The sequence below is a fragment of the Grampus griseus genome (genome assembly GCF_964374135.1).
Source record: "Grampus griseus genome assembly, chromosome: 7".
NCBI lineage: Eukaryota > Metazoa > Chordata > Mammalia > Artiodactyla > Delphinidae > Grampus > Grampus griseus.
The window spans coordinates 28,389,564-28,408,161 of record NC_139001.1 but is presented as its reverse complement, the minus strand read 5'-3'; the positions used below and the strand labels follow the sequence as shown (position 1 = coordinate 28,408,161).

The 18,598-nt window shown below is 42.2% G+C and overlaps 1 pseudogene across 1 annotated transcript; it reads right to left on the bottom strand.

Moving 5' to 3' along the window:
* Positions 1–15,342: 15,342 nt before the first annotated feature.
* Positions 15,343–16,171, bottom strand: LOC309825267 (thioredoxin, mitochondrial-like; annotated as a pseudogene). Its single transcript has 2 exons — positions 15,757–16,171; positions 15,343–15,528 (listed from the first exon to the last, which is right to left on the bottom strand). The product of its transcript is annotated as a thioredoxin, mitochondrial-like (transcript).
* Between the last annotated feature and the right edge of the window lie 2,427 nt (positions 16,172–18,598).

Genomic DNA, 18,598 nt, shown 5'->3' with positions numbered 1-18,598 from the left:
AGGAAGAGAAGATGAAACGAATAGATTATTTAGTAAAAGAAAGATGTTAGAATGTGATATAAGCGCACATATTCCCACAAAGTCACCGAGTCATAATGGGTCCAAATAGAAACGAAAGAATTGAAGGTAAACTTGACATTTTTTGATTGTTATACTTTGGAACAGTTTACCTGCAGGGATAATGGAAACTCAATTATGTGACTCTCATAGCATTATAATTAAAACCATCTGATGCGTTTAGTTTATATTATAAATGCATAAACTTTTCATTGATTTTGAGCTGCTACATGAATAAATTCTCTTCCATAGAAACATTTTTCTAGTTTTTAACTCTTATCATCATCAAAATAATGCATCTTTATTATTTGAGACAAATTCCGAAATATGGTAAAGAGGCAAAAAAAACTCAATAGTCTCACTACCCTGAAACACTATTAACATTTTAGTATATTCCCTTCCAGTTCTTCTTTCTGTGCACTGTGTCCTTACAGAGCTAAACTTGTACTGAAATGCAACTTAGTAGGCCCTTGATTTTATAAATTTAACATTATGTCATGAGTATTTACCCATGTCCTTTAAAGTTGTTATAAATATAGCTTAAAGGGTTGCATAATATTTCCTCATGGATATAGCATTTATCTCATAATTCTTTTATTATTGCCTATTCAGATTGCTTCCATTTTTTTCATTTCTATAACTCTGAAATAAATATTTGTACATAAATCTTTGTTCACAGGGTTGATTATGCCCTGAGACTGTATCTATGATTTTTTAAATAAATTTATTTATTTATTTATTTATTTATTTTTGGCTGTGTTGGGCCTTCATTGCTGCTCATGGGCTTTCTTAGTTGCGGTAAGCGGGGGCTACTCTTCATTGCGGTGTGAAGGCTTCTCATTGTGGTGGCTTCTCTTGTTGCAAAGCACGGGCCCTAGGTGCGTGGGCTTCAGTCGTTGTGGCTCGCAGCCTTCTGTAGTTGTGGCTTACAGGCTTCCTTAGTCGTGGTGCACAGGCCTAGTTGCTCCACAGCATGTGGGATCTTCCTGAACCAGGGCTCAAACCCGTGTCCCCTGCATTGGTAGGCAGATTCTCAACCACTGCGCCACCAGGGAAGCCCATACAATTTTTTTTAAATCACGGGACAAGACTTGATTTTATAATTCATGTTTTCAAATGTATTTTTTCCCATTCAACAAAATTTATTGAGTATGTACTATATACACTTATTATTGTGCGTTTTTTTCCTCTGATTGTCAAAATCACATGCACTGTAGAAAATCTGGCAACCATACACACATGTGCAAGTGTGTGTGTGTGTGTGTGTGTGTAAAAGGAAAAAGTAGGAAAGAAGAAGCATGAGGGAATTCACCTACCTTCTTTGTATAGGATCTAGGTCAGTAAAGAGAAAACTCGAGTTTATTTCATTTGATCTTTAGAATATATCTGCACTAAAACAGGTGAATTAGATTACTTCCTTCCCAGACTTTCTTCCATTATAATTCTAGGATTTGATGACAACTTTTGTAGCTACATTCAAAAATGGTGTTAATAGGGAGGGTGGGAGGGAGGGAGACGCAAGAGGGAAGAGATATGGGAACGTATGTATATGTATAACTGATTCACTTTGTTATAAAGCAGTAACTAACACACCATTGTAAAGCAATTATACTCTAATAAAGATGTAAAAAAAAAAAAAATGGTGTTAGCTTACCAAAATGTCCATTCAACTAGAGCTTGTACCCATTGGAGCCACGTTTATAAACTCTAGCTCTTCATTTTGTTTCAACTAAGAGAAGTAACACTAACCCGATGTGATCAACTGTATCAAATTTACCCCACAATAACAACTTCCTAAAAAATCCAAATTAAAAAAAATTAAGTTGAACCTATTTCAAGTAGGCCAACAACTGATTTTCTGTCTTACACACTAGATATGTTGTTTTGCTTGTCTATTTAGGTTCTGCATTGCAGAGAAAAGAATTTAAAAGTCATAATGCTAAAATCTGGAAATAATATACAGCAGGGGGGAAAAAATCAAAGGACAGCAAATTCCTGTTGAATTCTCTGCTCTAAGTGCTGGATTCTTCTAGCACAGAGCTCTTAACTTCAAGGGCACTGTGTGTGGTTATGCGTTTATACACTGACTAGTCCTAGAGGGTGACATTCGCAGTGAGCCCTGGTTGAGGACTCAAGCTTTGTAAGTCAGTTTGTGAATATATATATATATATATATATATATATATATATATGTTTATTTATTTATTTATATATAAAATAAGATAGACTGAGATGACTTCAGAAAGAAGAAATGACGATTTATTGTATGAAGGGACTGATTTCTGAAGAAACAAAGAAAAGTGACAATCCTGTACACAGTTCAGGAAAATGAAACACCATTTTGCAGAGGAAATGTCTTTTGCACAGGGCATCAGGCTGGGATAGCACCATCACCAAATTTTTGAAAGGTGGCTGTCAAATGCTGAAGCTATGTATCAAAATATGGATTTTGTATCTTTATGTGTGTGATTTTGTGTACTGGGATTGTAGTTACTTGCCCTTTAGAATAGTTTTAAGTGCTATCATTAAGTGCCAAATATACTGCCTATGAAGTTGATTAATTTACCAAATATTTCTCAAACACCCACGTTATGCAATATAAGATGTGAGGTCCTATAAGGATTAAAAAGATGAGTAAGATATAGACCTTGACTTCATGTAGCTTGGACTTAATTTGGAATATAAGCATATAAGAATACATACGGTAGAGAAATACAAGATTTAAAATAAAAAGCTGAGGCTACAAGTGTATGTCAGAAAGAAATTTAAGAAAATAGAAATTTAAGAAAATAGAAATTATTGTAATTTAGTACTGAAATAATTCCTTAAACAATGTTCAGTGGTAAGGAAGAGGAAGCTCAAAATGAATAACAGGAAAAACTACAAGCTGGTTTTCACTCTGCAAGAGTAGTTTCTCTTGTGCTTATACTCCCCGTCTGTGACTTTTTCAAACCACTGGCCTAAACAAATGACTCAAAAATCTAAGAAACGGGTGGACCCAGGCGGATAGATTCTGACTCTCCCAGCCTGAGCAAGCCCATAGAAAGTCAGGCTTGCCACAAGACTGATGATGGGTGCTGTCTAGAGCTGGCTTTTGAAGACGGCAGCTTCTTGACTTTCTGTCTCTGTGGCCAGCACTTTCCTCGGGAGTCAGGTAAGACTGGGTTTAGAACCCGGAGCAAGTGGCCTGTGCCTTCCTTTTCTCATCTGAAAAATGGGAAAACAGTGAGCTCCTCAAGGAGGGATAATTAACATATGAAGACAGTGCCTGGCACACAGAAGTTTCAAAGAAAATATAGCAGGTGTTGAGCAGCTGTTTAGTAAGGAAAGATTGAGCTTGGAGCCAGACAGATGGAGTTTGGGTGTTGGCTATGTCACTTACAGCTTAGTAGCCCTGGGCGGGTCACTTCAACTCTGTACCTCAGTTTCCTCATGCCTAAAATGGGAATAACGAGAGCACCTGCTTTGTGGAGAGTTGTGAAGAATGAATGAGTTAATACATGTACAGTGCCTGACACACAGAAAATTCTCAATAAAAATCTTAGCCATTCATTAGAATAGGAAATAGCAAATTATTTTACCTATCTCACAAGGTTGTTGGGAGGTTAATATAAAACAATCCATAAAGGTACTTAGTGAAGCTTCTAGCTCATAATAAGTACTCAATCAGAGTTACATATTACTTTGGTGATTATTATTACTATGATTATTGGTATTTTACTATATTGAATAGTTCTGTAGTATAAAACAGATTTCTACATTTCTAACGATGATTTATTATTCATAATTAATTAGATGCTATCATAAGTTGGTAAAAAACAGTTTTTCACATATGGCTGAGAAAAGATGTGAATTAAAAAGGGTTCCAATAATATAATTAAAGAAAACACTAAATTGATTAGCCTTTCTGGAAATGTCTTACTTTACTACTTTCCAGCTCTTTGTAATACAGATTTTCTGAGTTTTCAACATTTTGCCATCTGAGTTCGTTAAAGATATATTTATTTCTCCTGCAGTCAGTTGAGTCAGTCCCCTGGTATTCAGCTAAATTGAACTCCGGTATTTTGGAACAGTATCTGTTGACACAAATACATTTGGCATCACTAGGGAATTTAAAACTACATACAGACAGCGTCATGATCCCTCACACTCAAGATGACCCAGTATTATTATGAAGTACAAGGAGTTGCTAAAAAGTTTCATGCCGTCATTTCTATACTGAGCATATGGGCATGTTAGTGTCTGGTTAGCAATGGCAGTTACAAAGATTAAATTATAGTATTGCAAACATACTTAGTGACCTATATTAGGTGCTTTGCTATTTTGCTCAAAAAAAAAAATAGAAATGGGAATCTGGTAAGATATGCAGCAAGATGTGTAACTATTTAACTCACCCTGTATCTGATTTTGCGGTGATTGTGTGGGGTGAGAACAGTTCCCTCACTCACTTCCTCGCAGAGGCATATCTGATTCTAACTCACCTGGAAGAGACAGATGCCCACTTGAGATTTTGTTTTGGTCTTGCCTAGATATTTCCAGTCTACACAATTCCCTGATGGCTAAATTAAACTAAAAATCTAAGAATTCTGGAAACTGATTCACCTGGGAAGAACATTTGTGGCTCTGGGTCTTCTGCAACAACATTTTATTTTTCTAAGTAAAGAAGTAACGTAAGGAGGCCCTTAGTGCTGAAGGACCAGACTTTGTCACCTTGCCTCGGTTTCAGGTTTTCATGGGGCCTGTCAGAGGTCAAGAGAGGCCCAGGCCAGTCCTATATTAAACCAAAACAAAATGAAAAAGAAGGAAAAGAAGTGCAAAATAGAAATGAAAGTTACAAAATTTGTGGTATATTTTCAATGGCAATATCTAAGGAGTAAACTGTTTCAGCCTACACATGTACACGTGTATTTATCCAGTTCAATATAATTATGCCATTCCCAAAATGATTAAAGGAGTCATTAGGGGATTTATTAAAAATATTGATACATCATACACAACAGATGTGGCCCAGTAATGAGACCCAGAATTAAGTTGGGTGGTGATATCTTCTTTCTTCAAACCTGCCAATGCTTCTCTGTAGTTATAGGTATAACCTGATGGCCTTGAGGCCCTTTGTGACAGAGGACCGGGGTCAGTGGCCCTCATGGTGTTCCCCCTTGTAGGCCCAGGGCATCTGCACTTGGGAATATCCAGCTTATATAGGTACCACTGCCTGTTTTTTTTAATGTCAACTCTCTCCTGCGGTCAAAGAGTGGATTAGCCTGTTAGTCTGGGCTGAACTGGCACACTTACTAATGGAATCCATTTGTTTTTCTCCACTTCTATGTGTTTATTGCTCTTTGAGAAAGAAGATCAGTTTGATCCCTTGTTTTCAGTGAATAACAGTCGAAGTGCAGCCTAGGAGCTTCCCTGGTGGCGCAGTGATTGAGAGTCCGCCTGCCGATGCAGGGGACACGGGTTCATGCCCCGGTCCGGGAAGATCCCACATGCCGCGGAGCGGTTGGGCCCGTGAGCCATGGCCGCTGAGCCTGCGCGTCCGGAGCCTGTGCTCCGCACCGGGAGAGGCCACAACAGTGAGAGGCCCGCGTACCGCAAAAAGAAACAAAAACAAACAAAAATAAAAGTGCAGCCTAGAATAGAATGACAAGTGTACAGTGATAGAATCAATAGGCCTTGGGTGGGAGGCAATGGAGGACATAGATTTTGAGCAGGAGACAAAAATAAGCGCACACATTCTTAAAGGAGGCTACTGATGAGGGCTCTTTCTACAAGAGAGGACCTCTCAGTAGCCTAAGAGGAGCCTGGAAACTAATGAAAGCCTCCTAACAGGAGCACGCTGGTCAAAGCTCGGTCCAGCCCTGGGCTGTTATTGCCCTTGCAGCCATTATCTCTAACTTGTTAGGAAGGCATGAGGTTTCCAACTGGGCTGAGTAACCGTGAGTTCACATGGGGCTTGTCCACTTCCGTGAAATGTCATTTTCAGATATCAGAGGAGGATTCCATGTCTCCGTTTCCTAGGAAAAGCTAGGAATGAGGGAAAGGAGGAGGGACAGAGGGAGAGAGAAGAGTAAGATGGAATCTTGGCAGATGGCAGTCGGTGCCAGTGAGTTAAGAAGGCTTGAGCTGGGTGGAGGGAACCTGAGGATTGGGAACCTTGGCGTGAGACCCAGGGAGAGGGAACAGACATAAGCGAAGGGAGGGATAACAACTAGCTGGCCTCAGCCTGGGGGAGGAGAGGTCCCACTGTATGACCCTGTGGAGAAGGACTCATGAAAAAGTCTGAAGCTGGTTTAAAATGACAGTTTATACAGTTTGTCAGATCGGGGAGTGGGATGGCCAGTTGGGATGGTGGGGATACAAAGAAGGCTTAAGGCTTGGGGCCAGTGTCCCAGAAACCCCTCTCCCTGCTTCTCATTCCTTTCACTAAGATGCACTGCTAAATAATTTAATTGATGAATAAAAGGGTTACAAACTTTTTGATACATCTTATCTGGCTTCCATGCAGAAGCTGAGGGCCTTTGTTAAAGTATGTCAGGTCCAACTGTTCTCCAGTGGTTTCCTGTCTCCCCAGAGTATAATCTGAAGTTCTTTCCAAGGCCTGCAGGGTGCCTGAGGACCCAGCGGTGCCATGCTGCCTCTTCTGACTTCTCTGCTTCCTTTCTCCCCTCAGCCACCCTTCCAGGCCCCAGACCCCTTTGCTTTCCTCTAATGCAAACGACCAAGCCTTGGCCCTCCCTGGTCCCCAGACTCCATAGGGCTGGTACCTTCTCACTTCATTAAGACCTCTTTCTCTGAATTTATTAGTTTCCTGGGGCAGCCATAACAAATACTATACAGCCATAACAAATACAATAACAATACTATAGACTGGGTAGGCTTAAACAATGGAAATTAATTTTCTCACTGCTCTGGAGGCTGAAAGCCTAAGATCAAGGTGCTAGTAAGGTTGGTTTCCTCTGAGGGGTGTGAGGGAAGGATCAGTTCCAGGTCTCTCTCCTTGGGTTACAGGTGGCCGACTTCTCCCTGTGTCTTCACATGGTCTTCCTTCTATGTGTCTGTGTCCAAATTTCCTCTTCTTAAAAGGATTCCAGTCATAATAGATTAGGGGTTACCCTAATGATCTCACTGTAGCTTATTACCACTTTAAAGACCCTATCTCCAAATATGGTCACATTTTGAGGTACTGGGGGTTAGGACTTCAACATATAAATTTTAAGGGGGACAGTTTTATGGGACAGTTAAGCCCGTGTTAGCCTCTTATCAAAGAAGACTCCCTGACACATCCAAAGTAGTGTCCCTGTTAACTGACACACATTTATTCTTTTGTGTGTGTGTGTGTGTGTGTGTGTGTGTGTGTGTGTGTGTGTGGTACACGGGCCTCTCACTGTTGTGGCCTCTCCTGTTGCGGACCACAGGCTCCGGACGCACAGGCTCAGCGGCCATGGCTCACGGGCCCAGCCGCTCCGCGGCATGTGAGATCTTCCCAGACCGGGGCACAAACCCGCGTCCCCTGCATCGGCAGGTGGACTCTCAACCACTGCGCCACCAGGGAAGCCCTATTTATTCATTTTTGAAGGTCTCCTACTTCAGTGTCAACCCTAGAGGGCCAAATTCTTTGTTTTGTTAACCAATGTATCTCTAGTGCCTAGCTGATGCCTGGAAAGTAGCAGGCGCTCAATAAATATTCATGAAAGGGTGAATGCATATTATGAAACCATTACAAATTACTCTGCAAAAAGCAATGACAGAGAAAGATGTTCAAGGTATACTGTTAGGTGAAGAAAGCACATTTAAAAAAACTGCATGTGTAGCATAGTTTCATTTTAAAGTCATATACATATAATTTATCTTTATTAAAATAAGACTTAGAGAACAAAACAAAAAAATAAAATAAAGCTTGGAGAGATATGCAAAAAAATGGTAATAGTGGGTGGCTCTGGGGTGGGATTTTGATTTCTCATTTATGTGTATTTTCTAATTTCTCTTTAGTGAATATATATTACTTCTGTAAGAGTAAAAAGACAATAAATTTATTAAAAGTTAATAGAAGATATTTACTCATAACTCGTAACTGGCTGTTACGTTAAGAGAGAAAAAATACATTATTTGTCTTTTTCACTGGGGAACGGTAGGAAACAGTACATGGGCAGTCCCTTGGAGCCCAGTGGCTGAGAGCACAGCCCACGGAATCCACGTAGCCTGGATTCAAGTCTTCATGTTCCACCTTCTAGATTTGTCATCTAGGTATACCTGTCAATTGTACTGAGTCTCAGTTTCTCATCTATAAAATGGGGTAATAGTGGTACACTCAAGACTTGGGGCTGCCTTCCATCTCTGGCCCAGACTGGAATTTGATTCTTCTGAGCTCAATGATTTAGAAATTTTAGGACACAGAAAGTCAGGGACCAATCCAAGGGTTTGACTCTCCCTTTATTCTCTGTCAAGGGCAGACCAAGCAATATCAAAAGTACCCCTCGGGCTTCCCTGGTGGCGCAGTGGTTGAGAGTCCACCTGCTGATGCAGGGGACACGGGTTCGTGCCCCAGTCTGGGAAGATCCCACATGCCGCGGAGCGGCTGGGCCCGTGAGCCATGGCCGCTGAGCCTGCGCGCCCGGAGCCTGTGCTCCGCAACGGGAGAGGCCGCAGCAGTGAGAGGCCCGCGTACCACAAAAAAAAAAAAAAGTACCCCTCACATTGCTTCTGGGTACAGGACCTGGGATGGGGGGAATAATGAGGCACTTGCTGCCAGTGCCGAGTTTTTAAGGGGACAGCAAAACACTGATCAAGATAAACAATATTTTAATGGAATATTTTTAATGAAAATATGTTTAAAAATCTATAATGAACAAAATATCAACAATTTTAATAGAGCCAGATAAGTATTACTAATTTCTCCTTTGTTCAGGCTCCATTATGGCTCAGCGTGGCACTGCTCCCAGCCCACAGACTGAAGGTGGGGAACTTTCAATTATTCAAATCATTATTAATAGCTACTTAATTATAATTAATTATCCAAATTATCCTGAGCCTCAGAAGTGGCATTGCTATCTCTGTGATGATTTGGCCCTCAGTCAAGGCCCCGTAAGGATACCTGTAGGGAATGTATATTTTTCTGATCCGGTTTATGTCTTTCTCCTCAGCAGACACCTAATCACAATTGCTACCTAACCACGACCTTCTTATCTCATTGACGACTCTGAGAGGCAAGTTTCTCCCTATTCTTTTATAGAAACATAAAATGCCAGCAAAGCATGATTTCTACCCAAAAGAGCGCTAAACAGAGCTTGCAGATGTTTCAGGCCTCTCCCCTGATACTTCAGGGGAGAAGGGCACACAGACCTTGGCATACCTTGCTTCAAAAACAGGCAATAGCAAACAGCGTGTTCATTCCACCTACTTCCCAGAAGGGAAGATCCTTATGTAATGGGTCAGATGGGCCTTTGGTCCCATGTGGAGAGTCTCCCTGAGGGACTTTTATATTACTGTATCATGGGGGTTTTGTGGGTATTCGTTTCTGCATGTCAAGCACTTCACAGTACACATTCACATGGAAATTACTAATTAAAAGTAGCAGTGATAATAACATTTAGAGTGCTGTTTTCATCAATGGTTTCATTTTACATAGGACACCTCCTTTGCTGAAACCATAGATTCTAATTTGCTCTGTCAAAGTTATCACTAGAAAAATAAGATATTCTTAGCATGTAAACTATAGGAAATTTCCTCTATTACTCTTCTCCATTTGATTTAATGGACTATATGTTACTTTCAACATATAAGTTGGGACATCACAAAATAAACTGAACCTATGGCAAATTTGTTTCTGCAGAAATCTGTATTCTTTCTAGTTACCAAAAAACTCAAGAGACCAAGGGGGGAAAGGAATTATTTGAATGGTGGATAGTGCATAAGACTTAGATATGGTTGCAGTAATTTAGCATAATCCATTGTAAGGTGATGGTCTGGACGAACTTCATAACAGTGAAAAAGTTAGCTTTGAGGTTTTTTTTCTCTAATTGAAGGAATGCTGCTTACTACACCTCCCCCATATTGTTATTTATTTATTTATTTTAATTTTTAATTTTTTGGCCTCACCGTGCGGCATGTGGGATCTTAGTTCCCCATCCAGGGATCGAACCTGCGCCCCCTGCATTGGAAGCACAGAGTCTTAACCACTGGACTACCAGGGAAGTCCCGTCCCCATATTTTTAGATTAATGTCTTTACCAGAGAAGTGAAACACACTGGGATTACATATCCTTGTCTAGTAAGAAGTCTGACTACTCCAAGACCACCATGTGGTGAGGGATGTCTAGCCAGACCCAGATGTTCCAGCCTTTGCAGACCAGGCACCTGACATAGGAGTGAAGAAGCCACTGTGGACATTCCAGCCTCAGGAGACGTGACATGGAGAGGAGCCCAGCCAGCAGCCAGGACAGACACTCCAGCTGTGTGGCCCTGTGTGAGCCATCTTGGCCATGTCCAGTTGCTAGATCCACTCCCGCTGAGGCCCCAGCTGTCCTGGAAAAGGGATGAGCAGTCCCCACTGTGCCCTGCCTCACCCATAAAATTGTGAGTGTTAGAAAATGACTGTTGTTGTTTAAAAATGCTGCAGGGGAACAGAAACTAGAAGCAGAGGCATAAAAGAGAATAGAGAAGACTGAAAAATAAAAAATAATTATAACAGTTTTCAAATTGTGATTGTTGGTGCTCTCAATTCAACTTTTTCATTCATTTATCTGTTCATTCAAGAAAAGTGTATCGAGACCGCCACAAGCTAGGTATTATACTTAGTGCCAGGGGTACCAAAAAGCTGAATAAAATAGCTCTGTCCTCAGGGGAGTGGCTAGCTTAATGAGGGTGTCAAACAATCGCCACACAATGTGATACAAGGCTGCTTTACAGAAGGAACTCATGCACTGAAGATGTAGGATCTCACAGCCTTGAGGGAGTCAGAGAATCAGTGCCCAGGAGGACATGCTTGAGTTAAGCCTCAAAGAATGAGTAGAGGTTTACCAGATGGCCAAGGTGGGACAGAGCAAACCAGTTGCAAAGAACAGGGTAGACTCATTTTGGACATTGGCTTCAGCTGCTTCTGTGGTCTCAGCTTTTCTTTGCCTCTCCTGGGCAAAGCATTGATTGCATAAACAAAGTATTATTTTCAGAGGAGTATTTGATTTTATCTACGTAGTAAGTACAACTGGAATGAAACAACTCATGGGGTGTATGGCATTACTCAACCTAGGCTCATCAAATGAGCACCCTACAGAGGCCAGGTCTAGTCGCTAGAAGGGACAAGGCCTTACCCGCCCCCCAAATGTAACCTAAGTCGTTGGGTTTTTCTCCAAGTGTTCTTTCTATTCAAATATAACTCTTAAGGCAAGTTCCCTGGCCCCTACCTCCATCCAGTTTGCTGTCCTAATCCCTTCTGATAGAAAAGTTCTAGAGGTACTTCAGGGTGGATGCCATGCTATGAGTATAAAAATCGATTTGTCTCCAGAACAGGACAATAGGGCCATCATGAGAAAAAATTCATGTCCTAAAGTCTATGATCTTTGTTTCTAGGAGGCAAACCTGGTTAAAAAGACATCTTCAAACTTTTCCGTGCTGTCAAGTTTAATGAAACTCCTCCTTCTAATATCAACTTCATTTGAGGAAGCTGCTGTCAAAAAGGCTCCTAGGAGATACTGAGGGGAACACGTTAAATCATTGCAAGAAAATGGTTCTAACTTCAGTAAGGCAACTTTAAGAGAATAAAACTGAAATATCTTAAATGTACCAAGATGTCACACAAGGGAAACAAATGGAAATATGGAAATGCTGGGAGGAAAGGCACATTGGCATGATTAAGAAAAATACAACTGAAAGCATCTAATGTGGTTTTTTTTAAACACTCTGCCTTGTTCTAAGTGGATTTGGCAGTGAGTTATTTCCTGGGCAAGTGTAGAGGGGAGCTCTCTTATGAAACTAGTTAAGTGCAGACCACATGCCTTTACAGTCTTTGGAGCTGGGGGTAGAGCTGGCATCTGCTTTAGAAAACCGGGAGGGAAAGGCACTTCCACCCCCACTTGGAGGTGATTGAGGGGAGCACTAACGGTGGGCTGAGAAAGACTTCAGATTTCCTGTAACACTTAGACAAATGGAAGTAAATAAACCATTAAATGGCAGAGAAAAATAACCGTCCCAAGAAGGCAAAAGGAAACCCCTAGTCTCTCTTAAAACTGCAGCCTTTTTCCTAGAACTTGTCTCAGAAAGTTTGTCTCTGATGTTTGCTTTGGAATTGTAGCCACAGGGGACGTTTGGGGCCAGAACTGACCTGTCCAGTGAGCATTAATTGTCCTGATGGTATGGTAAACTAAAACCTTTTCAGGTTTTTTTTAGAGCATTATTTCAACTAAATTCGCATTCTCATCTCAACGGACTTACTTGGCAGAAAGAAACCTAGATGTTGTGAGAAGAGAGAAGGTGGGAGAAGAGTTCAGAAGGAGTAGAAAAAGACACCTAGAAGAGACACTGGGTAGTTTACTACAATGGTACTGACTATACCAGTACCATTGAATGCTCTACTTACTAAAAAATCCGGATTATAATGTTCTGAAGTTGGGAATGAGAGAAGTCAAGTTGTTCCACATCAAATCAGGTATAATAGTTATTCTTAACTTTTTTTGTTTACATACGTCATTGAGAATATGATGATAAGGGTAGACTCTATGTCCAGAAAAAATGTACATATTACTTACACACAGAATCCTCTTCTATAAGAACTAGTCGTAATACTCAAGATAGAATCCAATTAGTTACAACACACAAATATATAATCCTGTTCACTTGACCATCATAGACTTTCTTGCATCTAACCTAGTTTCATTCTAGAGTTTAAGCCTCTCTCCACTTTTTCTGTCCTCTTAGCTTAAGACAAGATCATTACAGAACTCCTTGTATAAAATTTTCATACGTGCTTGCAAAGGGCTATGAAATTTTATCATGATCATTCTTGAAGTTGAAACTTCTCTAATCTTTTCTTACAGATTGTTCGTTACAGAGAGTGCTTTCAATATCCAGTTTCAATATCTAGTTCTTCCTTCTGCATTAGTCACTCAGCTATATGATTACATTTTCTGAGCCTCCCTTGCAGCTCTGTGTGGCCATGTGACTAAGCTTTAAACCAATGATATGTAAGCACTGTACTATGTGGATCTTCTGAAAAATCTCCCTTCTCCTCCTTCACCCTACTGTCTGGAATGAAGTCACAATAGATGGAGACCAATAACCATCCTGGGCCATGAGTTTGAGATGTGATGGAGAAGACTGTCTGTTGACTCCCCTATTAGAAGATAAATTTCATGAGAACAGGGACCTTGTGTTTCTTGGTCAAAGCAACATTCTCTGAACCTAAAAAGTGTCGCCTGTGGTAAGGGCTCGGGTATTGAACAGCTACTGAATGAATAAGATGAATGAATGAAGGAGTTTACTCCAGAACCATGTAAAACACTAATCATAAAGTTCTCCCAGGGAATGTTCAGCCATCAGTAGGCATATGCAAGGTGTCAGATTCTATCACAGAATCAAACTCTTGCTTAATTCAAACCACATTACTTCTCTTTGCTTCCTTTTGCTCTCCCAGACTTGCCGCTGTCATAAAAGGATACAGTTTTTTCTTACTGCCCTCTAATGTTCTCTTAAAACAAAATATTTTCAAATCTATTTTCATAACGATGCTTCCTAGTATTTTTTTCTGCTTAGCAAGTTAAAAATTCTTTAATTTTCAAGGTCACACCTACCTATTTTTGTATGCGTCTGCTGTTAAATGCAGACACTATTTTGAAATGATCTTAGGCGTTGTCTCAAGTCTACAAGAATCATCCAAAATGGTATCTAATGACATTCCTAGGACTTCAGACAATATTATTATTGTCATGGAATGTAGTCACTAGGTCCTAAGGATTTAACAAGATGTTGTTTACTGAAACTGAACTTCATTGAATCCTTTCCCATTCCACCGTGGTTTCCCACATTTCAATCTGTTGCCTGTTTTTGTCCCCAAACCTTACTTTTGTCCCCAAATCTTTTAAACAACTAAATTAAATATTAATCATCCTTGCTTCCCTGATATTCGAGGTGACCTTTTCCTCCTGGTATCCTTTTAATAAAGAAGAATATTCCCTGTGGTCTTTTTTTGGTCTCTTATGTGATTAAAGCGTTTGTAAAGTTCCCACTTTTTGCAATTACATGTCATTTTCTTCTTAATTTTTTAAACTCTTCCCCCCAAAGTTGTTGCTATGTCTTTTAACTATTTGGAGGAACAAATAGTTCACATCTTCCACTTTTGTGACATACCTATTTATACCTGAGCTCCTTGGTTTTTGCTCAAATTTCTTTTCAATTTATCCAACTTTGAGGGAAGATACTATTTCTTTTTTTGTTAGGTATATTGAGCTTTTCTGATGTGTAGACTTCTCTACACATTATCCTCTCTTTCCCAGACAGAAGCCTATTATAATAGAGAAAAGTAGAGGCCGTCAGATGAGCTCTTCCTAAACCTGTCCTCTATCAGTAATGTCTCAATTCTGACAGACCCAGAATGGAGGTCTGTCACCCAGGTCCTCTCTCCTTGCTTTTCTCTCAGTCCAAAGCTAATCTATGCCTGCCCTGGAATGCATCCAGTTCTGCCTTCTTGGGGACCTCGCTCTGTCAATTCTGCCGTCTCCTCTAACCTCAAACTCCTTTTTTCTCTATCAGCTCTTACCCTTTAACATATAAATATACTCACATTTTTTTTCCATCTTAAAAAAAAAAAGCATTCTTAACTGTATATCTCCTTCTAATGACTACCACATCTCTCTTCTCAACCAAATGTTTGGGAAGAGAATCCTTGTCTCCATTTTCTCACCTCCTATTCATTTCTCCTTTTTTTTTAGAGGGGATCACATAAAGTTCTTTACTACAGACCTACAAAAAATGAGGGAATTATGTATATTACTCTCACTTGTTTGGGTTTCGTTTTTCCTTTTTTTTTTTTTTTACAAAACAGCAGCAGGAAAGAAAAATGCAGGAGGCAGATGAGCCAGGCACTGGGGTTCAGATCACAAGGGAGCAGGGAGACCAAGCTGTTACTGCAGGCTGGCCCCAGGACTCTGTCCCAGCATCCTGGGAGCACGGCGACAAGCCCTAGAGGGAGCAGAGAGTGGGCGGCCACCCTGGCGGTCAGCCAGGTTGGGAGCACTTGAGGCTCCTGTGTTTGGAGGCCTGGTCTCCAAAGCACAGACCCACAGGGGCCAGGCAGAGGGAGGAGGTGGAAAGGGCCAGGACAGAAGGGCTGTGGGTTCTATCTGGGTCCCCCGGGACCATGGGGCCCAGGTGGGCGGGGGCAGTCAGGACGCTTCCCTGCTTGTCAGACAATCAGCTTCTTCAGGAAGGCTTCCAGCTGGTCCTCATCCTTGATGCCCACAAACTTGTCCACCACATCCCCATTCTTTTTTTTTTTTTTTTTTTTTTTGCGGTACGTGGGCCTCTCACTGCTGTGGCCTCTCCCGTTGCGGAGCACAGGCTCCAGACACGCAGGCTCAGCGGCCATGGCTCACGGGCCCAGCCGCTCCGCGGCATGTGGGATCTTCCCGGACCGGGGCACGAACCCATGTCCCCTGCATCAGCAGGCAGACTCTCAACCACTGCGCCACCAGGGAAGCCCCACATCCCCATTCTTGACGGCCGGCACGGTGGGCAGAGCTGACACCTCATACTCTATGGCGAGGTCTGTGTGGTCATCAGCATCCGGCTTGGCCATCACCACCTTTCCATGCTGCTTGGCCACCACCTTCTCTAACCTTGGCCCCAGGATCTTGCAGGGACCACACCACTGTGCATGGAGATCCACAACCACCAGTGTCTCACTGTTGACAACTCAGTCTTGAAAGTCTGGTCCATCCTGGATGTTAAAGGCTGTTGTACAGACTCTGGTGGTGTATATTGACTGGGCTTGGCTGGGTGTTACTGTCAGGTTGTTAGGACTGTGGGGTCTGCAGGGCCCTGGAGGCAAGGGGCGCCCACTGACTCTGAGAGGGCTTCCTGCAGATTATGGAAACCAGGAACCTCCTCAGGAGAAGTTGCCGAACCATCTCCCTGCAGCGAGAGCAGAGGGATGCACGGCACGGCCCTCCCCACCGGTCAAGGGCACTTCTGTTCCCTATTCATTTCTTTACTCACTGCCTGCCATCCAGCTTGCACACATCCCCAGTCACCCAGTTGCGACAGCCAATGGTATTTGTAGCTTTCCTGCCCCACGGACAACACTGGACAATTACGAATGGAGCAGCTACTGGCCAGGTACTGTGCCAGGTGCTCTGCTCCAGAAATGAGAAGCAGATGTGATCCCTGCCCTCATGGGACTCACGTGATCAGTCATTCCTGATTAATACTCAGGTCCCTTGATTGCCACTGCTCGCTTTGGCAGGTTTACTTAAATGCCACTTAAATCTCCCTGTTTTCGAAGACCCCTTCTTTCCTTCCCTTCCTTCTCTTCCTTCCTTCTCGCTTTCCTTCCTTTCTTCCTTTCCTTATTATACATGTCTTCTCAAGGCAATCACTTCTATACCTACAGCTTCAATTACTTTGTGCATACTCTAATGACAACACAATTTTAAATGTTTTCATTTATGTTTTCATTTACATAGGATGCCTCATTTACTAAAACCATAGATTCCAAGTTGCTCCATGAAAAATGTGATATTCTTAGCTGTCAACATTAGGGAATTTCCCCAATCACATTTTTTAATTGATTTAATGTGTTATTTTTGAAAACATAAGCTGGGATATCACAAAATGGACTTAGCCTGCAGAGCTTTACTTTCAACCAGAGAGCTCCATTTCCATGCTCCACTTAACAGAACCTAAAACGATCTTCCTTCCCAAACCTCTTCCTTTTCCTGCACTATCTAAGAAAAAGTAACCACACTCTACGTAGTTCCCTAAGCCAGAATCGTAGCAGCCATTTTTGCTTCTCGCTCCGTATCTAGCCCCTAAGCACTTCTATTCTACCTCCCAAATGACCTCAGATCCTTTCCCTCCACTCCAATCTCTGCCACTGCCTTTAGTTTGAACCCTCACTCCTCTCTTAGATGAATATAAAGTCTCTTATTGGGTCTTGTTGCTTCCATCAGTCCTAGTTATTGTCGAGTGACCTCACTACAAACCACCTGATAGTGACTCCTTAACTTCACAACATTCAATGGCTCTCATGTTTCTGGGAAAAAAACCAAGCTCTTTACCCCAGCATCTACTTGGGGTTAATAGACCTAGGTTTGAATTTCAGGTTTAAGTACTTTGCAGCAGTGTGACCTCAGACAATTGGGCTTTCTAAGCCTTTGTCTTCTCACCGTGCCTGAGGTCATTGAGGGCAGGACTATTTCCCACAGACGGTAGGCATGTAGGCCTGGCATGTAGGAGGGACTAATCAATGTTGAATGGAGGGAAAGTATTTTAAAATCCACATCAAAAAATTGTTCCTCCTTAAAAAAAGAAAATCCTGATACACTATGCCACTTCCAACCAAATTTGACTTCTACCTTTATTTTCTGATAATCACAATAAGGTGCCTTTGGGGATCCACACAATCAGGGATCAAATCCTGGCCACACCCCTGATCAATCGTGTGCCCTTGGGAACGTTACTTAGTTTCTGTAAAATCTGTAAAATGAAGGTTTCTGAGGATTTTGTTCCCGAGGGTTAAATGACTACCTCACTTGGAACGGGGTCACGCATAGTGTTTGCCAAACGTTAACTATCGTTATAATCTTCATCAAATCAAGACCGTGGTACTCCACTTTGTGACTCTCAAGTTTGTATGAGAAAATCGTGCTTTAATGCGTTGTTGTTGGCTAAAGTAGGGAAACCTGGAAACTCCTGCCGTGGAAGAGAGAAACGGGCGAGAAAAGCGAATTGCTGAATCCCAGCGTCTCAGAGGTGGGAGGGAGGAGTTCGGTACCTAATTTACCGATGAGGAAGTGGAGGGGTGACGTGTCCTCGAGTCTCATTCAAGACACAGCCACAGCTCTTTATTGAGAGTAGGACCAGGGCCCCGGTGGTTGCTATGGTTAAACTGCAGGCGGAAACTAACACTCTTTGGAAGCCAAGACAGGAGGAGCATTCAGTTACAAAAAACGGTCAAAAATTGGGGTGTAACTAAGTTCGTTGAGCAATACATCAAATGAGTCAATTGTCGACCCGGTGAAACCGAGTTGCTAACTGAACTGGCATTTTACGAACAGGGGCTTTCTACAGAGCCCACTCACTGACTCAGGAAGGCTTCGATTAACAAACTCCCGCGGCGCTTCCCGCAGGATCGGAAAGCTCGGAGCGCGAGAGATGAATGGAAACCGGAGTCCGGGGCGCGCCGCTCGGGGGGCGGAGCAGCCGCGGGCGGGGGCGGGGCATTGTGAGTCACATGCCTGCGCGCTGAGGAGGGCGCGTGGAGGGAACTCTGGTCGTGATTGGTCCGTCGTAACCAGGTGACCGAAGGACACGTTCCGGTAGGCAAGGGCCGGCCA